Source organism: Camarhynchus parvulus, chromosome 26 (genome assembly GCF_901933205.1).
Source record: "Camarhynchus parvulus chromosome 26, STF_HiC, whole genome shotgun sequence".
Taxonomy (NCBI): Eukaryota; Metazoa; Chordata; class Aves; order Passeriformes; family Thraupidae; genus Camarhynchus; species Camarhynchus parvulus.
The window spans coordinates 4065957-4091558 of NC_044596.1; the positions used below are offsets into that span (position 1 = coordinate 4065957).

General features: G+C 62.4%; 1 protein-coding gene across 3 annotated transcripts in view; it reads left to right on the top strand.

Annotated features, from left to right (window-relative positions):
• PLEKHA6 (pleckstrin homology domain containing A6) overlaps positions 1-25602 on the top strand; it is a 51370-nt gene that overhangs the window by 3585 nt on the left and 22183 nt on the right. The window contains exon 1 of one of the 3 annotated variants that reach the window (XM_030965675.1): positions 19199-19241. The exons of the other annotated variants lie outside the window; for them this stretch is intronic. The gene's annotated coding sequence lies outside the window, so the exon portion shown is untranslated. Of the gene's footprint in view, positions 1-19198; positions 19242-25602 lie in introns of those variants that run through there. 3 annotated transcript variants of the gene reach the window in all.

A 25602-nucleotide genomic window follows, 5' to 3' on the forward strand; every position in this document is an offset into this window, starting at 1 on the left:
GAGTGCCTCCGGCGCGGCTCCTTCCTCCTCCTCCTCCTCCTCCTCCTCCGCTCTTCCTCCTCCTCCTCCTCTTCAGCGGGCGCGGAGCGGCAGCGCATCCCCTCGAGGTGCTGGGGGGGCTCTTTCAGGGAAGAGGAGGGGGCTGCGCTCCCACCTCATGGGCAGAGCAGGGCGCGCAGTGGGGGCCGGCACCCCCCGGCTGCCCGAGGGGCTCCCCCTGCACCCCCTGCCCCTCGTGCCGAGCTTTGGGTGACGAGTGGGGCCCCCCCGAGCTGTCCCCGCCGTGTGTTTATGGGCTGCGAGCCGGTTTGTGTCCCCAAAACCCCAAATGCTGCGGGCTGGGACCCCCTGGGTTGGGACCCCCTGGGTTTGGACCCCCCGACTCCGTGCAGGGGCAGAGCAGCGCCGAGGCTTTGGGGCAGCCCCGCTATTCGCTGTGTCAGCACCCCGAAACCCCATCCTGGTGAATGGGGGGCTCGGGAGGGCCGGACCCCCAGCGCTGCGGGCGGGATGTGATGGATGGGGCTGAGCGATGTCGTCTGGCGCTTCCCAGGAAAGCCGAGACCTTCCCTTGGCTCCGCGGCTCGTTTCGCTGCCTGCTGCGAGCGGAGAGCCATCCTCCTCCTCCTCCGCCTCCTCCTCCGCCTCCTCCTCCTCTGGGCCGGGAGGAAGGGCAGCGCCGCCGCTCCGGGCCCCCCCTGCACCGGGGGGTGTCTGGCGGTGCCGGAGACGCGAGAGGCGCAGCCGCTGCCCCGAGCCCTCAATCGCAGCTTTGTTGCGCCGCTCGCCGCTCGGAGGGAAGCAGCCTCTGATTCATCACATGATGGGGATGTTCATACGCCACGAGTCTATTAAACCCCAGCGGAAGGGGCCGGACCGGCCTCCCCCCGAGGGACCCCCCTGCTGACCGCGGGTCGGGGGCGTCCGGGCGCTCCGGCACCTCCGTGCGGGGTCTCGGCCACCTCCGTGCGGCACCTGGCGCTGCCATGCCGCGGTGCCGCGATGCCTCGGGGGCAGGGGGGCGGGCCCCCCGCTCCAGATGGCCGCGGGAGCCGCTCCGTTAATCCCGGCGTGCGGGGAGGGCGCCGGTGCCGCCGCGGGGTGCGGGGAGCGCCGGCCATGGAGGGAGCCGGGGCCGGCGTTTGCTGCAGGATCCGCCGCTCCAGGCTGGGCTGCGGCCCTGCGGGCGGCTCTGCAGCCGGGCATCGGCAGCACCCCGCTGCTTCTCCCGCTGCTGCGTCTGCAGGAGCGCCCGCAGCCTGCCGTGAATCCCTCCATGAATCCTGTTGTGGATCCCACTGTGATCCCTCCATGAATCCTGTTGTGGATCCCACTGTGATCCCTCCATGAATCCTACTGTGAATCCCACTGTGATCCCTCCGTGAATCCCATCATGATCCCTCCGTGAATCCCACTGTGATCCCTCCATGGATTCCACCACAATCCCTCCATGAATCCTGCCTTGAATCCCATCATGATCCCTCTATGAATCCTGTTGTGGATCTCTCCATGGATCCTGCCATGATCCCTCTGTGAATCCCATCATGATCCCGCCATGAATCCCACTTTGATCCCTCTGTGAATCCCACTGTGATCCCTCCATTAATCCCACCATGATCCCTCCATGGATCCCACTGCGATTCCCGCCTTCAATCCCACTGTGATCCCTCCATGAATCTCACCGTGATCCCTCCATGAATCCCATTGTGATTCCTCCACAAATCCCACCATGAATCCTGCCTTGAATCCCTCTGTGATCCCTCCATGAATCCTGTTGTGATCCCTCTGTGAATCCCATTGTGAATCCCACTTTGATCCCTCCATGGATCCCACCGTGAATCCTGCCTTGAATCCCTCTGAGATTCCTCCACGAATCCCATTGTGAATCCTGTTCTGCACCGAGCTCATCCCTCAGTGTGTGCGTGTGGCTGCTCCAGATCCTTCCCCTGGCATTTCCTCAAGGGAAAGGAGAGCTCTTGAAGCTCCTGTCCCCCTCAGACCTGCCCCTGTCCCTCTTGTCCCTGTCCCTTCACCAGGAGACGCTTCCCAAGCCAGCTCCTCCCCTCTTCGGCCTGGCAGAGCTGTGGCTTGGGGACACCTGGGCCTGTCACCCACCTGAGCCACCCCCGTGGGGACACAGAGCCAGGAATAGGATCCCAGAGAGGGGGTGGCTGAGGAATTACAATTCCGGAGCTAAAAATCCATAGGAAGCACAAAATCCGGCCTTTATGGACTTTGGTGTTTGCAGGGGACCCCCAGCCCACCATGGGCACCCCTGGCACCCATCCTGCTGCACTGGGCCACCAGGGCCACCCCACAGGGACAGGGGCTGTGGTGAGGGGTGCCCAGGTGCCCAGAGGTGGCCCTGGCAGAGGCGGTGACAGGGTGACAGCGGCTGGCACCGGGCTGGCGCTGCAAACCGCGTTCTCCTGCCGAGTTCCCATAGAAACCGGCGGGAGGCTGGCGAGGACGAGGCAGAGGAGGGACGGGCAGGAGGGTGAGGGACGTGGCTGGCACTGCCTGGGTGAGGCCACGGTGCCAGCGCCTCGAGGGCACCGCTGACCGGTGGCTGCTCCGTTCCGTGGGGAAGGGACAAGGGACAAGAGCGTGGCCCTGGCCGTGTGTCACCGTGACACGGGTGAGTGTGTGAGTGTGCCCCTGTGTGTGTGTGTGTGTGTGTGTGTCGTGGTGCCCACACCCCCCACGCCACTGGGCACCAACCCCACCCCAGATGGGCACTGAGGGGTTTTTAATCCCCCCGAGGCCTCCTGAGCCAGCCAGGCAGCGCCAGGGTTGTTTTCTGCTCCATCTGTGCCCCTGGGAATCAGCCGGGCTGGGGATTTCTCCCAGAGCTGGGCTGGAACGGGCTGCGTGGCTCCCTTGCTGCTCTCTCCTCTCTCTCTCTCCCAGGATTTGGTAGTAGCATCCCCCACTCCTGTTTTCCTGGGAAAACACGATCATCCGCAGCAGCAGCAGCAGCAGCAGGCAGGAACAGCGCCTCGAGGAGCGCGCTGCTGCCTCCTCTCCATCCTCCTTCCTCCGCAGCAGCGTTCGCAGCTCTCCGCCCACCCAGGGGAGTCCTGCCCCGCCGGCAGCGCCTTCCCGCTGCCCCGCGGGGAGGTGATGATCCAAAACATCCCTGATGATCCAAAACACCCATCCCTGCTTCTCCCAGCACAGTGATGATCCAAAACATCCCTGATGATCCACAACATCCATCCCTGCTTCTCCCGGCACAGTGATGATCCAAAACATCCCTGATGATAATCCATAATCCAAAACATCCATCCGCCTTCTCCCAGCACAGTGATGATCCAAAACATCCCTGATGATCCACAACATCCATCCCTGCTTCTCCCGGCACGGTGATGATCCAAAGCATCCATCCCTGCTTCTCCCGGCACGGTGATGATCCACAACATCCATCCCTGCTTCTCCCGACACTGTGATGATCCAAAACATCCCTGCTTCTCCCGGCATGGCTGAGGAGTGCAGGGCACGGGCAGATTGAAGGAAACATGCAGGCAGAGGGAGGGAGGGAGGCGGCACATGTGGAGCCCCCCTTCCAGCCCTGCCTGCTCCATCCACCATCCCAAGCTGGAAAATCCCCCAGGATTGGGATGTTCTGGGCAGGCAGCGCTGCTTTTCAGCGTAGGTTTGGTTTGATTCTGGTTTTTACTCGGTGGTAGCAGCACAGGGAGCCCTTCCAAGGTCTGTCCAGAGCTCCAGAGCCAGGCTGGAGCAGGGAAAAGGCTCCAGAGCAGTGGCTGGGGGGTGAGGTGGCTCCAGCATGCAGGGAATGAACCTGGATGGTGGCAGGAGTGAGGCTGGATGGTGGCAGGGAATGGATCATGACAGGGAATGAGGCTGGATGGTGGCAGGGAACAAGGATAGATGGTGGCAGGAAGGGAGGATGGTGACGTGGAATGAGCCTGGATGGTGGCAGGGAATGGATGGTGGCAGGGAATGGATGGTGGCAGGGAATGGATGGTGGCAGGGAATGAAGCTGGATGGCGACAGGGAGCCTGGATGGTGGCAGCGGCCGGGTTGTGCCCTTAATCTGCGAATCCACTAAAGCTCTTTAATAAAGATTCCAAGTCACCAAGTTCTCAATTAAGGGATGAGGCAGCTCTCGATCCGCGTTTCTGGGTCAGCCGGAGAAAGGCCATTTAAGACCTTTGATGTTTGCAGGGAATGAACACCTGGCTGTGCAGGAGCACCCAGGGTGGCTCGGCCTCCCCCGGGGCAGGACCCGAGTCCGAGCCCGGCTGCTCCTGACTCATGGGCTCCTTCTGGGAGAAAGTGGAGCTGCTGGAGCGGGTCCAGAGGTCACGGAGGTGCTCCGAGGGCTGGAGCATCTCTGCTTGGAGCCAGGCTGGGAGAGAGGAGGAGAGAGGAGGCTCCAGGGAGAGCTCAGAGCCCCTCCCAGTGCCTGAGGGGACTCCAGGAGAGCTCGAGAGGGATTTGGAACAAGGAATGGAGGGACAGGAAGCAGGGAACGGCTCCCACTGCCAGAGGGCAGGGAGAGATGGGATTTTGGGAAGGAATTCCTCCCTGTGAGGGTGGGGAGGCCCTGGGATGGATTTCCCAGAGAAGCTGTGGCTGTCCCATCCCTGGAAGTGTCCAAGGCCGGGTTTATGGGGTTTGGAGCCGCCTGGGATGGGGGAAGGTGTCCCTGTTCTCTGCCCAGCTGTGGAGCTCTGTGGCCCACCCTCTGCTCTCATGGGTGGTCCCCGCCCCGCCAGGGCCCCCCGGCTCTCCAGGGCTCTTCAAACCCTCTGTTTACCTCAACAGCAGCCGCCTGCACGGGTGTTAATTGCAGGAGCCGGCAAGGCACTAATTAGGGGATAATGAGACGCCTTTGTGTGTGTTTGGCAGCCCGGCGACAGACGCCCTGCTCCGAACACCCGCGGGCCGGGGATGGGCCGGGGCGGTGGGGAGGGGCCGTGTCCGTGATCCCCCCACGCTCTGTCCGTGATCTTGGGCCGTGTCTGTGATCCTGGATCGTGTCCCTGATCCTGGGCCGTGTCTGTGATCCCCCCATGTTGTTTCCATCATTCCCATGCCTTGTCCATAACCCTTGTACCGTGTCCATGACCCCCCATGTCATGCCCATGATCCCCCCATGTCATGCCCGTGATCCCCCCACATTGTTTCCTTAATTCCCACCCTGAATTCATAATTCCCGTGCCGTGTCCATAATCCCTGTGCCATGTCTGTGACCCCGTGCTGTGTCCATGATCCTGGGCTGTGTCCCTGATCCCCTCATGCCACGTCCATGATCCCTCACACCGTATCCGTGATCTCCTCATGCTGTGTCCATGATCCCCCATGCTCTGTCTGTGACCCTGGATCATGTCCATGATCCCTCACACCATGTCCATGATCTCCTCATGCTGTGTCCATGATCCCACGCCGTGTCCAGATCCCACGTGCATCGTCTGTGATCCTGGATCGTGTCCATGATCCCTCACACCATGTGCATGATCCCTCACACTGTGTTCATGATCTCCTCGCGCTGTGTCCATGATCTCCTCATGCTGTGTCCATGATCCCACACCATGTCCATGATCCCTCGTGCTCTGTGATCCTGCATCGTGTCCTTGATCCCCACGTGCCATGTCCATGATCCCTCACACCGTGTCCATGATCTCCTCACGCTGTGTCCATGACCCCATGCCATGTCCACGACCCTGGGCTGTGTCCATGATCCCTCCGTGTCGTGTCTGTGACCCCGCGCCATGTCTGTGCTCCCCCCCACGCTGTTTCCATAATTCCCACACCGTGTCCCTGATCCCCTCGTGCCGTGTCCGTGATCCTGGATCGTGTCCACGATCCCCCACGCTGTTTCCGTAATCCCACCCTGTGTCCGTGATCTGCTCGGGTCCGTGCTCCCCCCACGCTGTTTCCATAATTCCCACCCTGTGTCCGTGATCCTGGATCGGGTCCGTGCTCCCCCCACGCTGTTTCCGTAATTCCCACTCTGTGTCCGTGATCCTGGATCGGGTCCGTGCTCCCCCCACGCTGTTTCCATAATTCCCACTCTGTGTCCCGTGATCCTGGATCGTGTCCCTGATCCCTCCGTGCCGTGTCCGTGCTCCCCCCGCCGTGTCCCCCATCCCCTCTCCCCGCATTTATCCAAACCCCATCCCCGCTCCCACCCCGCGGTGACCCCGCAGCTGCTCCCGAGTCCCTCCGGAGCCTTCCCGAGCATCCATCCCTTTGTTCTGGGAGCGGGAGGCAGGACCGACCCGGTGTGGCCATCCCGGTGCCCTCCACCATCTCGGTGTGGCCATCCCGGTGCCATCCCGGTGCCCTCCACCATGCCGGTGCGGCCATCCCGGTGCCCTCCGCCATCCCTGTGCCCCCCGCCATCCCCGGGACCGTCCCTCCCCTCCTCGGCGCGTCCCCGTTCCTGGGGAGCTGGAACCGGGACTGGTGAACATCCCGCATCCTCCCGCATCTCCCGCATCCCCGTTCCTGCCTCTCCCGCCGCTCCCGTTCCTCCCCTGCCGCCGCAGCCACCGGGAGCCGCCGTTTTCCCCCCTCCGAGCTTTCCTTACGTAACGGAGCCGCTGCTGGCGGCTCCTCGGTGGCGCCGAGGCCCGGGCGTCGCATCCAGGTGGAAAAAAGCCGGGATTGTGGCTGCTGGATTGCTCCAGGATGGGGTGGGAGATCCCTCTCCATGGACAGGTGGGGTGGGAGCGGAGCTGGGAGGGATTTGGAGGTCCTGGAGGGTTTGGAGAGACCCTCAGGAGGGATTTGGAGGTCCTGGAGGGTTTGGAGATCCTAGAGGGTTTGGACCCTCAGGAGGGTTTTGAAGGTCTAGGAGGACTTTTGAGAACCCCCAGGAAGGTTTTGGAGAGCTCGGAGGGTTTGGAGAGATTCCCTAGGAGGGTTTTGAAAGTCTAGGAGGGTTTGGAGAGACCCTCAGGAGTGTTTTGGAGGTCCAAGAGAGTTTGTAGGAACCCCCAGGAGAGTTTTGAAGGCCCAGGGGAGTTCGGAGGGACACCCAGGAGACCTAGAAAGATTTTTAGGGACCCCCAGGAGGATTTTGGAGGCCTAGGAGGAGTTTTAGGGACCCCCAGAAGGGTTTTAGAGATGCAGGGGGATTTTTAGGGACCCGCCAGGAGGGTTTTGAAGGTCCAGGGGAGTTTGGAGGGACACCCAGGGGGCCTAGGAGGATTTTTAGGGACCCCCAGGAGGGTTTTGGACATCCAGGAGGGTTTGTAGACACCCCCCAGGAGGGTTTTGGAGCATTTGGAGAGACCCTCAGGAGAGTTTTGGAGATCCTAGAGGATTTGAAAAGACCCCCAGGAAGGTTTTGGAAGTCCAGGAATGTTTGTAGGAACCCCCATGAGAGTTTTGAAGGTCCAGGGGAGTTTGGAGGGACACCCAGGAGGCCTGGGAGGATTTTAGGGACGCTCAGGAGCCTTTTGGAGATGCTGGAGGATTTTTAGGGACCCCCAGGAGGGTTTTGGAGGCCCAGGAGGATTTTTTGGGACCCCCACGCAGGTTTTGGAGGTCCAGGACCCTTCACGGTGAGCGCTGAGCTGGGCTATGAGGTGTTGGTGATCCACGGGGACAGCGCTGGGGACAACCATGCCCAAGCAGCCTCCAGGGGCTCAGGTGGCTCCGTGGGGCCGTCCCGGAGCCCCGGGGATGCCGCGCCGCGCTCGGGGCTCCGGTGGAACAGCCGCGACCGGTCGGGCAGCCCCGGCCGCCTCCCCGCCCTGCCCGGCCGGTCCCGCCGAGCTCGGCAGCGCCTCGCGGAGCCCCGGAACGCGGAGCTGCCGCACGCCCGGCGGGGCTGGGCAGGGGCTGTGCCCGTGGCTGAGCCGTGGAACAACGTCCCAGCCTGCGGGGAACGGCTGGGCAATCCCATCCCGCGGGCACTGCCAGCCGGAGCCTCGAACCCACAGCCGGGCTGGGCACAGCGAGGGGCTGGGGGGACCACCGGGGGGGGCTGGGGGTTCCAGAAGGATTTACAATGACCACAGGAGAGTTTTGGGGTTCCAGAAAGGTTTACAAGGACCACAGGAGGGTTTTGGGGTTCCAGAAGGATTTACAAGGACCTCAGGACAATTTTGGGGTTCCAGAAGGATTTACAATGACCACAGGAGAGTTTTGGGGTTCCAGAAAGGTTTACAAGGACCACAGGAGGGTTTTGGGGTTCCAGAAGGATTTACAAGGACCTCAGGACAATTTTGGGGTTCCAGAAGGATTTACAATGACCACAGGACAATTTTGGGGTTCCAGAAGGATTTACAAGGACCCCAGGAGGGTTTTGGAGGGACTGTCAGAAGGGTTTTGGAGGTCCAGGAGTGTTTGGAGGAACCCCCCAGGATGGTTTTGGAGATCTTAGAGGGACCTCCAGAGGGGGTTTGGAGGTCCAAAAGGGTTTGGTGAGACTCCCAGGAGGATTTTGGAGGTCCAGGACTGTCTGGAGGGACCCCCAGGAGAGTTTAGGAGGTCTAGGAGTGTTTGGAGAAACTTCTAGGACTGTCTGGGACCCCCAGAAGTGTTTTGGATGTCCAGGACTGTTTAGAGGGATCCCCAGGAGGATTTTGGAGGTCCAATAGGGTTTGGAGGGACCTCTAGGAGGGTTTAGGAGGTCTTGGAGGGACCCTCAGAAGGGTTTTGGATGTCCAGGACTGTTTAGAGGGATCCCCAGGAGGATTTTGGAGGTCCAAGAGGTTTGGAGGGACCTCTAGGAGGGTTTTGGAGCTCCAGCAATGTTTGGGGAGACTCCTAGCACTGTTTGGACGGACTCTCAGGAGGGTTTTGGAGGTTCAGGACTGTTTGGAGGGACCCTCAGGAGGGTTTTGGCGGTTCAGGACTGTTTGGAGGGATCCCCAGGAGGGTTTTGGATGTCTAGGACAGTCTGGAGGGACTCTCAGGAAGGTTTTGGAGGTCCAGGAGAGCTTGCAGTGAGCCCTCCCGGCGGGCTGTCCCCTTGCCCAGTGTCCTCGGTGGCCGTGGCCAGGCACGCCCAGATAAGCGGGATCCCTCAGGAATGCGATTTGTGGGGCCAAAGTTCACCTGCCCTGTGCAGCCGCGGCCCCGGGCGTGTGGCATGGCCGAGAGGGGACAGGGTCACCCCCTCGCAGGTGCCACCAAGGCCCGGGGTGGCAGCAGGGGCAGGGGGGCAGCACAAACCCCATCGCCGTTCCCGTGGACAGCGATGGGAGGGGGTCCGCGGGATTGGTGATTTTGGGGCGCGGGGAGGGGGCGCTGGGGCTGTCGGATGCCTCGGCAGAATACGCCCCCTTAACCAGGGAAACTGAGGCACGGAACACCGTGCCGTGTCCCATCCCCGCTCCTGAAGGGTTTTTTGGGGGATGGGATGGGTGGGATGTGCGCGCCTGTGCAGCCGCGGGCACCCAGCAGCCCCATTTCCCATTTCCCGATCGGCTCTGGGTGTTGCCACGGCGTAATTAGCGGTAATTGCTCTCTAATGAGGCAGCAATCCTGCGGCGGGCCCAAAGCACTTCCCCCGCCCCGGGCCGTGCCCCCGCTGGGTGCTGGGCGGGGGCTCCCGGGGCGCCTCCCGGGGACAATTTGGGACATCCGGACACAGGGGTGGCTCGCTGGTGGCACTGGGGACAGCGGGCGGTGGCGCGTCCCCGCAGTGCCCGTGCCAGCCTGGCAGCGCGCCCCGGCTGCTCCGGGCGCTGGCACCGCTGGGGACTTCCCCGCCTCGCCCCCGCTTGTCCCCGCTGCTGGTGCCACCCCTGGGGCGGTGTCACCCCTGGGGCGGTGTCACCCCGCTGGCAGTGCCACCCCGCTGTGGCAGGGTCACCCCACTGTGGCAGGGTCACCCCGCTGACAGTGTTACCCGGCTGGCAGTGCCACCCCACCGTGGGTCACCCCGCGGTCGGTGCCACCCCTCTGGCATTGTCACCCCGCTGACAATGCCACCCCGCTGTGGCAGCGTCACCCTGCTGGCAGTATCACCCTTCTGTGACAGTGTCACCCCGCTATGGCAGGGTCATGCCTCTGACAGTGTCACCCTTCTGACAGTGTCACCCCACTGTGGCAAGGTCACCCTGCTGGCAGTGCCACCCCACCATGGGTCACTCCGCGGGCGGTGCCACCCCTCTGGCATTGTCACCCTTCTGACAGTGTCACCCCGCTGTGGCAGTGTCACCCTGCCGGCAGGGTCACCCCGCTGAAAGTGTCACCTCGCTGACAGTGTCACCCCACTGTGGCAAGGTCACCCTGCTGGCAGTGTCACCCCGCTGACAGTGTCACCTCTCTGGCCATGCCATCCCACCGTGGGTCACCCCGCGGGCGGTGCCACCCCTCTGGCACTGTCACCCCGCTGCCACCGTCCCCTTTCCCTGCCCCACAGCAAAAGCCACCCCACACCAGCCGCGTGTCCCCGCGATGCCACCAAGCGGGTCCTCGCTCCTGTCCCTTCGTGCCACCCTCCGCGGCCCAGCGGCTGCCGGCTGTTGGTCACCTGGCACGGGTTCTTTTTTGGGTTCTTTTCCCTTCAATTCTCCAATTTAAGCCCCAGGCTGGCTCCGCCGGGGGGGCGAGGGGGTCCCAGGCACGGGCAGATCCCGGGAGTGGCACCGGGACGGGGGCGGGCACCGGGGCTTGGCACGGATTTTGGGAGCCGCTCCCCCCTCTCCGAGCTGGGTTTCGCTCCTCTTTTCCCTCGGGGGATGCTCAGCCCGCGGTGCCCCCAGCGAGGAGGAGGAGGAGGAGGAAGGCTCAGGTGTGTGCCAGCCCCAGGTGTGTGCCAGCCCCAGGTGTGTGCCAGCCCCAGGTGTGTGCCACAGGTCCCCGTGCCCCTCGCTCGCCGCCGCGGGTTCGTTGTTTGTTTTCCTCGCTCTCCTTTCAGCTCGGCTGAGCAGCGATCATTTGCAATTCCAGTTTTCGCGGCGGCGCCTAATGCGGCCGGGCTGGGTGTGCCCCCCCCGGAGCTGCCAGAGGAGCCCTGACACATTATTTGCTCTGCTTTCTGATTTATTTGTTTTTTTGGTTGCGTGGGTTTTTTTTAATTTTAATTCATTTTTTCCCCTGAACCGACGCTTTGCCTGATTAGGAAACAACGACCACGGGGGAATGGGGTGGAAGTTTGAAATCTCATCCAAGCGAGAGGTTGATGGGGGAGGAGATGTCTGGGGGGTGTTTGGGGGCTGTTGGACCCCTCAGCCTTGGGGTGCAGGGCTGCAGGAAGGGCTGCTGATAGCGCCGAGGCTGCCGCGGCCTTATCTCATCCCCTCTTATCAGCAGACATGCTTGAGCTGCAGATAAGCGGGACCTTGGGTTCAGGCTCGGGTTGCTGGAGCAGGGGGAGGATGCTCCGTGTCCCGGCGGGGTGGGAGGTGTTGTGGGGGGGCTGAACCCCCCGTTTGGGAGTGGGGGATCCCCCCAAAAACTCGGATTGGGGTTGGGGTCACAGAGCAGCCCCTGGGCGAGTGGAGGCTTCACCTTTCTTTGTGTTGGGGCAGGAATTGGGGCTGGGAACGGCCTGGGGTGGGTTGGCTCTGCTCCTTCTTCTCTTGAAACGAAAGAAACTGAAGAAAAATGTTCATATTTAGGGCCAATTTGATGATTGTGCATCCAAAACACCCATGGAGAGGCTCCCAGTTTCTCCTCCATCTCCCCCAAATCTCCCTCCGTGCTGGCAGGAGCCCCAGCCCGTGCTGGAAGTTCTCTGCTCCATCCGCAGGGATTTTTGGGGGTGCTGGGAGGTGATTTGGGCGCTGCCAGGCCTTGTGATTGCTGCTGAGGGGGGATTTTCACACCAGGCGCTGATCCCAGGAGCCAAAACCCTCGGGGTGGCCCCGGGGAGGAAATCCTCATCCCACTCCATCCGAATTCGCTTTTTTGGGGGGATGCTGAGGCTCAGGGCGCTGCGCCCCCTGTGCTGGGGAGTGTCCCCACACCCTGTGCGTGTCCCTGGGGACTCTGGGGACAGCTGGTGGCCCTGTCCGGCCATCCGAGGGTGGATCCAGGAGCTCCAGCTCTTCCCGCCGGGCTCGGGCAGGGCTCTGGGAGCAGGGGGAGCAGCAGCAGGTGGCTGGCATGGTAAACAGGCTGGGGTTGTCGCTGCTGCGCCCCCGGGGCCGCTTGTGCAACCGGGGCGGGGAGCTGGCTGCGAGCTCAGCGCCTGATTTCCAGAATTCCAGCCTGGATCAGCCCTGGGAGAGTAGGGAATGTGAGCTGCACCTTCCCAAACTCAGCTCCGCGGCACAAAGCTGTCAGTGTCCCCAGAGATGTGCCACAGAGAGGCTTCACCCGCCGCTGGCAGAGCTCCTGGCATTCCCTTTTTGGAAAATTAATTAATTAATTAATTCCCAGGATGATCCCAGGACACCCTGCCTGGCCCAGCCTCACCCGTGCTATGTGCCCGTCCCAGTTTGGGGCTGAGCTTGAAGAATTGGGCAAAAAACAAGGCAGGGATTTGTCCTGCCGAGGGTTTTGTCCCTGGGCAGGAAGGGCGGGAATTCTGCCCACACAAGGAAGTCCCGCGGTGGTGGCACAAGGAAGTCTGCGGTGGCACGGTGTGACCACGTCCTGCCCATCAGCCACCGTGTCCCCAGCGAGCCCAGGGTCCCCCCCAGGGTGGCACCCTGCCCTTGTCACGCCCGTGGTGTCACCTCTGGGCAAGGGGACATTTCCCATGGCCACAGGTGCCCCATCAGCTGACGCCAGCGTGGCGCTCGGCCCCTCCCACCTGCATTTTTTAAGGCTAAACGCCGCGTTTTCGCTTCTCCCACGCGGTTTATTCCCGCATTCCCAGCATGGCAGTGCCCACCCGGTGCCCACCGGGGGTCCCGTCCCTTTCCCAAAGCCCCAAACCGCGCTCGCAGCGCCCCGTGGAGCCCGAGCGCACCTGAAGCACCACCCCAAAACCAAAACCAGCCAGAGGCTCCACCTTGAGCTCGGGGGAGGGCAGCACCGGCGACACGGGGCTCGGGCAGCGTGGCTGTCGCTGTCGCTGTCGCAGCGGGAGTGGCAGCGCGGCCGGGGGTGTGCGCGGTGTTTATATAGCGAGCAGCCAAAGCTGCAGGTTCGGATTTCAGCCCTCGCTTATCAGCCGGGCTGTTCCTGCCGTGGCGGCTCCCGGAGGCGCCACCGAGGCTTTTCCCGTCCCTTCCCGGCCATCCCGGGGCTCCTGGGCTCTGCCCCTCCGCACCTGGAGCAGGTAACCGAGGCGGCTGCGTCCTCACTGCCCGGCTTTGGAAGGGTTAAAACCGGGATTGGGGCGATGGAGGGAAACTCCGAGGGTTAAAACCGGGATTGGGGCGATGGAGGGAAACTCCGAGGGTTAAAACCGGGATTGGGGCGATGGAGGGAAACTCCGAGGGATGGAGGGGTTGGGGGAGCCAAAGATGGGGTTTGGAGCATCTCGTGGGGAGGGGACACAGCCTCGGATGTCACACGGGGACAGCGGGGCCGCGGGCAGGTGGCACGGTGGGCACGGCGGGCACGGGCCAGGCCGAGCCGTGCCGTGCCAGGGGTTAATTCCGTGCCGGAGCTGCGGGGAAGGTGTGGCAGCAGGATAAGGCTGGCACGGCCGGGAGCGGGGCAGGGGCAGCCGGTGCTGCGCAGGGCTCTGAATCCAGACGGGATTGGAGGGATCCTGCCCGGATTTGGGGGGATCCTGCCCAGTTTTGGGGGGGATCCTGCCTGGCTGGAGGGATTCTGCAAGGCTGGAGGGGATCCTGGAGGATCCTACCCGGCTGGAGGGGGCTTTGGGGGAGATCCTGCCCTGTTGGAAGGGGATCCTGCCCGGTTTTGGGGGATCCTACCCGGTTTTGGGGATCCTGTCTGGTTTTGGGGGAATCCTGCCCAGTTTTGGGGATCCTGCCCAGCTTGGGGGGATCTTGACTGGTTTAGGGGGGGAATCCTGCCTGGTTTGGGGGGGATCCTACCCGGCTGGTGGGGGTCTCTCCCTGTGCCATAGGCCAGGCCCAAACCCTGGGGGAGCAGCCCTGAGGGAGCTGGCTGGGATTCTCATGGAGATTCCAGCTAAAATCTGGAAGTGCTGCTTCAGATCACCTGGGAGAGACCCCACTGTGTCTCCTGCTTCGTTCTCTCTAAAGGGATGTTTCAGAAAAGGCTCTTTTAAATTGACTTTTCCCTGTGGGCCCTGTCAGGATTCCCAGTGTTTTCCTGGAGCCTGGAAAAGCTCCTTGCTCCCCAAATCCCAGTGTCAGGTGCCCCAGCCCCTGTTTGGGTGGGTGTGTTGGGATTCCCTGGCCTGCTGTGGGATTTGGGATTTCCCTATCCCGATGTGGGATTTGGGATTTGGGAGGTCTGTGGTGGGATTTCCCTGTCCTGATGTGGGATTTGGGATTTCCCTATCCTGATGTGGGATTTGGGATTTCCTGGCCTGCTGTGGGATTTGGGATGTGGAATTTGGCATGTCTGTGGTGGGATTCCCTGCCCTGCTGTGGGATTTGGGATTTGGGATGGCTGTGGTGGGATTTCCCTGTCCAGCTGTTGGATTTGGGATGTTTGTGGTGGGATTTCCCTGTCCTGATGTGGGATTTGGGATTTCCTGGCCTGCTGTGGAATGTGGGATTTGGGATGTGGTGGGATTTCCCCGTCCTGCTGTGTGATTTGGGATGTCTGTGGTGGGATTTCCCTGTCCTGCTGTGGGATTTGGGATGTCTGTGGTGGGATTTCTCTGTCCTCATGTGGGATTTGGGATGTGGGATGTGGGCTGGCTGTGGTTTCCATCCCATGGCTCCCAGCCATCCCTGGGATGCCCGGGAGCTGGGAGTGAGCTCTCCAGCACTGGCAGGGGGCGGGATTGGAGCTGAGCTCGGTCCCAGCTCCATCCTGCTCCATCCTTCCTTGAGCTCGCCCCGTCCGGCTGGGACAGGGAAAGGTGAGGGGGGGAAAGGCCCCGGGGCAGGCTGAGGGCAGGAATGGCTCTTCCCTGATCCCTCAGGAGCTGAGGGCAGGGATGGCTCTTCCCTGATCCCTCAGGAGCTGAGGGCAGGGATGGCTCTTCCCTGATTCCCTCCGGAGCTGAGCTTTGGGATCACATTCCCTCCATTCCCGGTGGCTCCTGGCCTGGGGGACGTCGGTTCCAATCACATGGAACAACATCCCTGAGCTAAACCCACAGGAAAAGGGAGCCACGGAACTGTGGGCACCTGCTGGAGTGATCCACCCCTGGATGCACCTGTGATCCCTGCCCTGGATCCACCTGTGATCTCCCCTGGATCCACCTCTGATCCCCCCCCTGGATCCACCTGTGATCCCTCACCTGGATCCACCTGTGATCCCTGCCCTGGATCCACCTGTGATCCCCCAGCTCCCTGATCCCAGCTGCTCTTCCCACGTTTTTATCCCGGCTGTGCCCTCCAGGAATGTGGGACAGCCTCGGGCTCTTCCCAGGGCTCAGCAAACCCATCCCAGCTCCTTGGGCTGTTCCACTCCTTGGTCCCAGTTGCGTGTGAGGACCCTTGGAGGGATCCTGTGACATTTTGGGGGAGATCCAGTGTCCAGTGAGCATCCCAAGAGGGAATCCTGTGGGCAATCCAAGAGGGAATCCTGTGGCACCCTTGGAAGGATCCTGTGACCTTTTTGGAGGGGATTCTGTGGCACTTTTGGGAGGGATCCTGTGGACATTCCAAGGTGGGGATCCCGTGACATTTTTGGAGGGATCCAGTGTCCAGTGAGCATCCCAAGAGGGAACCCCATGGACATTCCAAAGGGGATCCTGTGGCATTTTTGGGGGGATTCTGTGGCACTTTTGGGAGGAATCCTTTGGGCATTCCAGGGTGGGGATCCCGTGGCACTTTTGGGAGGGATCCTGTGACATTTTTGGAGAGACCCCGTGAACATTCCAAGGGGGAATCCTCTCACACCACAAGGGGCTCATCCCGAGCTGCTCCTCCGCTCACAAAGGCCCCGCCGAGGGCTCTCCCCAGGCCGGGACGGGCCCGGTTCCAGCCCGGCTCAGCCATCCCGTCCTTCCAGCTCCCCTCCCCGGCTGCGGGGCCGCTCCTCCCCGCGGGGCGGAGGAAGAGCCGGGGCCGCGTTTATTTGTGGGGGAGAAGGAAGGGGGACCTGGCACCGAGCTCCGGCGCTAATTGGATTTCTGAGAAGCGGCGCTGGAACTGTCCCGATTTCCAACTGGAAGCATCCCACGGTGACCAAACGAGAGCCCGACCCTCCCGTGGCGCTGCGGAGGTGGCGCTGGGAGGGGGACAAGCGACACGGCCGGGGCAGTTTGGTGACACAGAGGTGTGTCCTTGTCCCCGCGCAGCCTCGGACACTCCCAGGGTTTGGTTTTTGGCTCTGTGTGTTTTTCCCCCAGCAGATTCCCGGCTTTCCCCTCCGGGGCTGCCCCGGGGCGCTGATGAGGACGCGGTTGGGAAGATGGCAATGAGCTGTGATTCACCGGGAAGCCGTTCCCGGGCGCACCAGGGTGTGGTGGGCTGGAGGTGACACTCAGTCAGGGTTGTCACATCCCAGGACAGCGAGGGAAAGGCTGCGATCCCCCCCCCCCCGGGATGTCCCGAGGGAATTTGCAGAGGAAATCCCGGCAAAGGCTGCAAATCCTGAGCCTGACCCTGGGATTTGGGGAACACCGAGTGTGTTTTTTTAGACCTTTTTGCTTAGGACAAGCCGGATTTGGGGGAGTTTTGGCTCTTTTGTGCACGGGGATTGGTGAGGTGGGCACGTGCCCATTTTTTGGAGGGGCTGGAGCTGCCGTGCCAACCATGCGTGCCAGGCTCGGCTCCACGGCGGCTCTTCCCAGGCACTCAGGAATGTTTTTAGCTGCTCCACACATTTCCTGGCACCCATTCCATGATGCCAGACCTCTCCCGGGGCCGTGGGATGTGCCACAGATGGATTTGGGGCCGGAGAGCCACCGTGGCCAGCCCGGAGCCAGCGCTGATCCCGTCCTTGGGAGCTGTTTGGTGCAAAGCCCTTGCACAACCGGCACGGTTGTGTCACCGCCGGTGACAGGCTGTTCCCAGGCCCGGCGAGGTGTGGGATCAGATCTAAAAAAGGAGAATTTCCCCATTCACACCCAGCCCGACGCAAGGGACGCGTGGCACCGCACCAGCAAAACAATGGGGACACTCGAGGAGGTGACAAAGCTGCCCACAGTGACAAGTTCGCTGTGTCACCGGAGCACAGCCGCTCCTGCCCCGCCAGCCCGGCCTTGGGACCGTGCCTGGGATCCATAAATCTCCTGGCACGGCCTGGATGGTGCCGCTGGCACCTTCCCAGGCTCCCGCTCCGGCAGGTGTGGGGCTCCGGGTGCCGGCTATGCCAGGAATGTGCCGAATGTGTCGGGGCTTGACTGCGGGAGGTCGGGGCGCAGGGTTGGGATGAATCAGCCGAGGCCTGGCAGCGCTGCAGCTCCCGGGCTGGGGCAGAGCCAGCGCTGCCCAAACCCCCCATCCTGAGCCTGCAAACAGCACGGGGAAATGGGATCCTGTGGTGGCAGCAGCGACGTGGAAGCCGCCGCTGTCTCACGGCCCTGAGGTGCCGCGTTTGTGGCTTTGTTGTTTGTTTTGAGAGTGGGAGATGCAGAGTGGAAAATTGGGGAGTTTGTACAAAAATCATCAAGAGGCTCCACAGCCTGAAGGAGCCCAGGCTGGGGCTCACCCTGACCCCCATCCCGGTGGGCTGGAGAGGGAATAGCAGCTGCTGGATTTGCAGAGCCTCAAGAATCACTGCTGGGAATGCTTCACTTCACCCCCCTGCACCCCCTGAGCGCTCCCAGTTTGGGGTGTTCACAAGGAATTTGTGGCTTTATATCCCAGGTGGGTGTGGGGAATGGGAATTCCCAAAGCTGGGCCCGTTCCACGGCATCTCATGGACACGGGGAGCCAAACCGAGCCCCACATCTGCAGGGCGTTATCAGCTGCTGCTCCTGCCTCGCTCCCCCGGGCGGTTTTGGTGGGATTTGACCGTGATTGAAACCATCCCGCGGCCGCCCCGGCCGCAGCCCGGGGGTGGTGCCGTGCAGATGTTTGTCCGAGGCTGTTTGTGATCATTCCAGCCCCGACGCCCCCGGCGCTGCGGCTGGGGCTGGACAAAGGCGAAATTCCCGCGGTGGCCGCGTCGGGAAGGTGGTGCCGGTGCTGTGAGTGCTCCAGGGACGTGGGACAGGGGTGTGGGGCAGGGTGGGGGCCCTCTGTGTGCTTGTGGGGACAAGCTGAGGGGGCCTGGCATGGGATGCTCCAGGGATGTGGGACAGGGTGGAGACCCTCTGTGTGTTTGTGGGGACAGGCTGAAGGGACCCGGCATGGGATGCTCCTGGAAGCTGGTGACAGAAGCGCAGGGTCCCCAGGTGCCACCGCGCCGCGGGGCTGTGCAGGGACAGCCCCGGGAGCCGGCGGCGGCGCAGCCCGGGGTTAATCATTCAACCCCTCGGCAGGTTGGGTAACGCGGCCAACGGCGCGGCGGGGGCGGGGGGAGGCGACAGGGACATCTGTCCATCCGCTCCGCAGGGCTCAGGCACGGCGACAGCGCTGTGCTCCTCCTCCTCCTCCTCCAGCCCCCTCTCCGTGGGGATGCAGGTGCTGATCCCGATGGTCCCGTGCGGGGTACGCGGGGGAGGGGGGTGACAGGGACACTGTGACAGCGCCGTGTGGGGGCTGAGCGGGAGCCGAGCTGGCCCCCGGCATGGCTGAGCGAGCCAAGAGCCGCAGCTGGGTTGTAAACACGCCGGGATAAAGTTACAGCCATTGATGATCCTTGGAAAAGCTGCGGGGAAAGGGAGAGGGAGCTGCGAGAGAGCCCCGAGCTGCGGTGCCGGGGTACGAGGAGCAGCTTCTGCCCCTCGGTTTCAGCTCCTGCCCCTCGGGACCAGCCTGAGCGCGGGGACAGCGGCGGTTCCAGCAGCTCCCACCGGGATGTGGCAATTTGGGCAGCTCGGGGACACGCGGGGCTGCTCGCAGCGCTCGTATCCCGGGGACAGGGGACAGGGGAGGGAGGGACAAGCAGCCGCGGGTCCGTGGGCGTGCGGAGCCCCTTGGAAACCCTTTTTTCCTGCCGGGCCGCTTGTGCTGCGGTGACTTTGCCGTGTCACGGTGCCATTAAAGGAGAGCAAGGGATGGCTCCCGGCGCTCCGCCCGGAGCCGAGGGGGTTAAGCTGGCGGCAGCTGCGGCGGCTGTTAATGATTGATACCAATGACGGTCTCCATGGGCTTGGAAGGGAAATCATCCGCCCCGGCCGGCTGCGGGAGAGCCACGGGCTCGGCGAGTGGCGCAGCAGGCGGAGGGGACGCGCGGTGGCACCGGTGAGTGTGAGCGCGTGTGGCTGTGTGTGCGTGTGCAGCCTTGTCACAGAGCCCGGACGTGTCACACGGAGCCCGGACGTGTCACACGGAGCCCGGAGGTGTCACACGGACCCTGGAGGTGTCACACGGGCCCCGTCCCTGGCACACAGAGCCGGGCCATGGCATTCGTGGGCCATTGTCTGCGGCCGGCGGCGCCGCGAGCAGCCGGTGGCCCGAGGGTGGTGACAAGCAGAGGTGGCAGGAGCAGCGCGGCCCCGTCAGCCCTGGGTGTGATCATGGAGCCCACGGCTCGGGCAGGGGATTTGTCCCAGCAGGATTTTCCCAGCGGCGCTGCCGTAATCCCCTGAGCTGACCTGGCCGGGGAGGGGTTGGGGCCGCGCTCCTTTGATGCCGGGGACAGAAATTGATCGGGACAGGAATTCCCGGCCACGGAAGCGGCTTCTTAAAGAGCTTAAGGGAGAGTTTCAACCCTCCAGGGGCAGGTCCAGGTTGTGGAGGCTCCGAGGTTGTGGTGGGAATGGTGGCACTGGGTGGGGATGGTGGCTCCAGGTAGGACTGATGGCTCTGAGTGGGGATGGTGGCTTTGGGGGGGAATGGTGGCTCCAATGTGGAAATGGTGGCTCCAAGTGGGAATGGTGGCACTGGGTGGAAATGGTGGCTCCGGAAGGAAATGGTGACACTGGGTGAGAATGGTGGTTCCAAAGTGGGAATGGTGGCTTCGGAAGGAGATGGTGGCACTGGATGAGAATGGTGGCATTGGCAGGGGAATGGTGGCTCTGTGTGGGGATGGTGGCGCAGGGTGGAGATGGTGGCTCCGTGTGGGAATGATGGTTCCAGGTGGGAATGGTGGCTCCAAAGTGAGAATGGTGGCACTGGATGGGGATGGTGGCACTGGATGGAGATGGTGGTTCCATGTGGGAATGGTGGCACTGGATGGCAATGGTGGCACTGGATGGAGATGGTGGCTCCATGTGGGAATGGTGGCTCTGCGATCCCGGTGATCCCATGCACGAGGACCTGCGGCTTTGTCCCCACCAGGGGACAATGGGGTGACATCAGAGCTGCCAGGGCACGGACTGTCACCCGCTCTGCCCTGATCCAGAGCTGTCACCCTCCCCAAATGTCCCCCACGGGGTCAGGACGCTGCTGCCATGCCTGCTCCAAACCCCGGCAGCAGCAGCAGGAGCAGCAGCGGCGCTTTTTGGCCGGCAGCCCCGCGGGCCGTGCCTGGGACGGAGCCGAGGTTTCCAGGGAGATAAAACACAAACTGCCGGTGCTTTTTTTGTGCTTTTTGTGCTTCTCCCCGACCCCAGCTGGCGCGGCAGCGGGGGACTCGCCCTCCCCGCCGCGCTGGCTGCCAGCAGCCGCTTTGTTCTCTGGAAATCCCCGGCCTTCCCCCGCTCCCGGCCCTCCATCCATCCCCCCGGGAGCTTCTCCCGCTGGCCCTCCCCGCGCCCCCCAACCTCGGGATGTCCTCGAGTGACGCCGCTGATGTCGCACACGGCCCGTGGGTGTGCGGGAGCTGCCGGCCACCCCTCCCGAGGACTTTGCCCGGCTTGGCAAGGCTGGCACGGCAGCCCGGCCACTTCCTTGCCCGGCTGGGCAAGGCTGGCACCGCAGCCCGGCTGCTTCCCAGGGCATCCAGCTCGGCCTCCCCTCCCTGGCCGCTCCCACGGGAATCACGGCGTGAGGGGGAGCTGGTGGCCAGCGTGTCCTGCAGGAGAGGGATGGTTATTGGGGTCTGGGTGGCCCTGGGATGGTTTTTGGGGTCTAGATAGCCCTGGTTTTTGGGGTCTAGTTGGCCCTGGGAAGGTTTTTGTGATCTAGTTGGCCCTAGGAAGGTTTTTGGGGTCTAGATGGCCATGGGATGGTTTTGGGGGTCTAGGTAGCCCTGGGCTGGTGCTGGGGTCTAGGTAGTCACGGTTTCTGGGATCTGGGTGGACCTGGGATGGTTTTTGAGGTCTGAGTGTCCCTGGGCTGGTGTTGGAGTCTACATAGCCCTGGGTTTTGGGTTCAGGGTGGCCCTGGGATGGTTTCTGGGGTCTAGGTGGCCTTGGGGTGGTGTTTGGGTCCTGGGGGGCCCTGACCTGGCTTTGGGGTCTAGGTAGCCCTGGTTTCTGGGATCTAGCTGGCCCTGAGATGGTTTTTTGGATTCTAGGTGGCCCTGGGATGGTCTTGCTGGCCAGCACAGGAGCTGGGATGGGCCCGTGTGGAGATGGAAAATTTAATTCCATTTATTTTTTCAATCCCTATGGTCTGTGCAGGATGGACTCAGAGTGCAGAGAATCCCTGTTTTTTTGTGCTTTACAATCAGTTTTTTTCTTTTTTTATTTTTTGTGCTTTACAATCAATTTTCCCTGTTTATTTGTGCTTTATAATCTGTTTTTTCCCTATTTTTTTTGCCCCTTTTTTTGTGCCTTATAATCCATTTTTTCCTACCCTGGGCCCCTGTGCAAAGCGGGGCTCAGCAGTTTGTCCTTGCTGTCCCGAGGGTGGATTGTCCCTCGTGGGCACCGTGGGTGACAGGGTGACCCCGAGTGCCCTCCCCTGGGCGCTGAGCGCTGCAGTTCCCAGGGAGGACAGAAAATGGGATTTCCGAGGGCTGCAGCAGGAGGAGAGGGATGAGAGGTGAAAAAAAGGGTTGGAAAAACAAGGGAGGGAGGAAGGGAAGAGAAAAAGAGAAAAAAGGAAAAAGGGAAGGAAAAAGGAAAAGCAGAAAAGAAAAAAGGGAAGGGAAAAGGGGAAGGAGGGAAGGAAGGAGGGAAGGAGGGAAGGAGGGAAGGAGGGAAGGAGGGAAGGAGGGAAGGAGGGAAGGAGGGAAGGAGGGAAGGAAGGAAGGAAGGAAGGAAGGAAGGAAGGAAGGAAGGAAGGAAGGAAGGAAGGAAGGAAGGAAGGAAGAAGGAAGGAAGGAAGGAAGGAAGGAAGGAAGGAAGGAAGGAAGGAAGGAAGGAAGGAAGGAAGGAAGGAAGGAAGGAAGGAAGGAAGGAAGGAAGGAAGGAAGGAAGGAAGGAAGGAAGGAAGGAAGGAAGGAAGGAAGGAAGGAAGGAAGGAAGGAAGGAAGGAAGGAAGGAAGGAAGGAAGGAAGGAAGGAAGGATGGTGTGGTTTGGCTGGGGGCCATGTGAGCCGCATCGTGGGATGGATCAGCCCTGGCTGTGCCGTGTCCCTGCCCATCCCCAGACACCGCTGACGGTGACAGAGCCCAGCTGGTGCCAGGACCAGGTGCCAGCTCCAGGCTGGCAAACCCAGCCTGAGCCCAGCTCAAAGCCCCCAAACCTGGCACAACCCCAGTGACACCGAGCTGGGGTGGCAGAGGGTGACACCCCAACACGGAGCCTCCTGTGGCTCCCTCGCTGCTCCTGCCACACTGCCCCCAGATTGCTGTCCCCAAAAGTGTCCCCTGGCAGGTGCCATCCCGCCGTGGTGGCAGTGCCACCGGGCATTGTCACCAAGGAGGGCTGGCACGCGCCCACAGCCGTTGGGGGACCTTGCCCCTGGATCCTTGGCTGGTGGCAATGGACGAGTGGGTGAGTCACTGTGGGGACATGGGGACATGGGGACAGGGGGACAGGCAGCACTGGGGCGTTTGCCACTGTTTCAGACCTTGGCATGAGGCTGGTGCTGCCCACAGGTGGTGTGGTGGCAGTTTGGCCAGGGATGTGTCAGACCCCTGTGCCCGGTGCCTTAAAAACGTGGATTTGGGTTTGGGTTTGGCTTGGTTTGGATTTGGTTTGGATAAGGATTTTGTTCAGGTTTGGATTTGGATCAGTTTGAATTTGGTTTGGGTTTGGGTTCGGTTCTGTCTGGATTTGGTTTGGCTTGATTTGGTTTGGGTTTGGGTTTGGTTTGGGTTTGGGTTTGGTTTGAGTTTGGGTTTGGTTTGGGTTTGGTTTGGTCTGGATTTTTTAGTTTGTATTTCTTTCAGGTTTGGTTTGGGTTTGAGTTTGGTTTAGTTTGGATTTGGTTTCAGTTTGGATCTGGTTTGGTCTGGATCTGTTTTGGGTTTGGATTTGGTTCTGTTTGGATCTGGTTTGGGTTTGGATTTGATTGAGGTTGGGATTTGGTTTAGGTTTGGATTTGGTTCCGTTTGGAACTGGTTTGGTCTGGATCTGGTTTGGGTTTGGATTTTTTTCAGTCTGGTTTTGTTTCAGTTTGGATTTGGTTCAGTTTGGATTTAGCTCCGTCTGGATTTGGTTCAGTTTGTGTTTAGTTCAGTTCGTGTTTAGTTCAGTTTGTGTTTGGTTTAGTTCATGTTTAGTTCAGTTTCTGTTTAGTTCAGTTTGTGTTTAGTTTAGTTTGTGTTTAGTTCAGTTTGGATTCAGTTTCGTCGGTGCTGCAGCGTTGGCACATTCTGGGATGGGCTGGGACCTCTGGTGCCACCCCTGGGCTGGTTCCTGGCACTGAGCTCACCCCAAAGGGGCACAGTTGGGATTTTTGGGAGGGAGATGCGGTGCTGGGCAGTGTCCCACGGTGCTCCCGGGATTTTCGGGAGCAGGGCCGTAGCAGGAGGGAGCCCAGCGGCCTCCCCGTGCTGCGCTTCCTTCTTTGGAGCTTTCCTGGCCGTGTCAGCTCCATCCCTTCCCTCCCTCCCGCCCAAGGATTTTCCTGCCCGCCCTGAGGGCTTTGCGTTCTCTCCCCGAAGTCCAGGCGGAGCGTGGCTCACCCCAAATCCCGCTCTTGCCCGTTCCCAAGGGCTCCCCGAGGTTTTTTTTGGGGGGTGCTGATGCCCTGCGGGGTCTGTCCCCCCCCGTTTGGTGCTTGTCCCCATCCTGGCCCCCGGGATTTCCTCCCGGTGTCCCCTGGGGAAGGAACAGCCGGGAGGAGGAGGGTGACACACCCGAGGATGATTTGGGGACACCCGGGGATGCTTTGGGGACACAAGCAGGGGGAAGGGACGCAGCCACTGAATCCAGGGCAGCAACAGAGCTCAGCTCATCTCGCTGTGACACCCGCCCTTCCCGCTGCCCTGCCGGCCTGGGGGGATCAGGAGCCCCTCACCAGCTCCTCTGAGCCCCCCCGAACCCCCCCGAGCTGCCCGTGTCGCCCTTCCCCTGCCGCCAGCATCTCCCCGGCTCCGCACCTGGGCTGGGGGAGGCGGCGGTGCCGCGCTGCCCTTCGCCTCTCCTCTGCGGGGACGCGAGCGGGAGCTGTTTGTCCCCGCTGTCGCCTTCCCCGCCGCCTGCCGCACACCGGGGCCGCCCAACCCCGCCGCTACCGGAGCCACCGGAGCCTCCCGGAGCACCCCCGAGCTCCGCCACCGCCGCCAGCGGCACCGCCAATGCCACCGGCGCGGGGCGGCTGGCACGGCTGGCACAGCACGGGCAGAGCCCTCGCCCACCGCCCGCGTCCCCCTGTCCCGCGGGGCCGCCCCGGTGTCCCCGCTGTCCCCTGGCAGCGCCGTGGTGGCAGCGGTGCCATGCCCGGAGCCGGGAGCGGGCGCTGAGCCGGGCGGGCCCCCGGGACCATGCTGAAGTTCCGGGCGGACCGGAGGGTGAGGTAGGAGCCCGCAGGGGGCTGGGGGGGTCCGAGGGGATCCGCGGGGAACCGGCGGGGCGGGACCCCCGGCCCGGGCAGTGGATCCGGGCAGTGGCTGCTGCATTGCAGTGCTGGGAGGCGATGGGCACTGGCGAGGTTCGGCAGCGGGGGCAGCCCCGGGAGCAGCCGCCGGGCGCTGCTTTGCGCAGCTTTCGGCTCATCCCGGGGGCTGGGGGCGCGGGGAGGTTTGGGGTGGGGGGAAGCAGCGCGGTGGGTGCCACGGGGAGCCGAGGGGGCTGCGAAATGGGGGTGTCCTGTCCGCGGGGGGAGTTCAGGGACCGGGATTGGGGGGACACCCAGCGTGGGGTTCAGGGACCTGCTGGGATTGGGGGACACGCAGCGTGGGGTTCAGGGACCTGCAGGGATGGGGGGACACGCAGCGTGGGGCTGGGGGGTGCTGGCAGTGCCCACTTCCCACGCCCGGGTTTTTGGGGTGCTGCTCTCTCAGCGCTGCACCCTCCCCGCGCGGCAGCGTCACTGCGGGGATGGCACCTGCCCCAGTTCCCGGCGTTTGAACCCCTCCGAAGGCACCGCCGGGGGCAGAACGGCGCCGGGAGCGGCTCCAGCCCTGGGGCAGAACCGCCCGGGCAGTGCTGGAGCGCGGGCCGGGCACTGGGGGCGGCTCTGGTCCGACCAGGAGAGCGAACCCCCCCAAGCATGGGGTGCACCCACATCCCCCGGGTTTTTAAGGTGCCCCCGGAGGGGGGTCAGGAGCCTGGCAGGGGGTGGGGGCTGCAAGGGGTAGCAGCACTTTTTGGGGTATCAGTGGTGAATAGCTCCAGAGCAAGGATGGCATGGTCTTGGCAGCAGCGTTTTTTTGCTCAAACT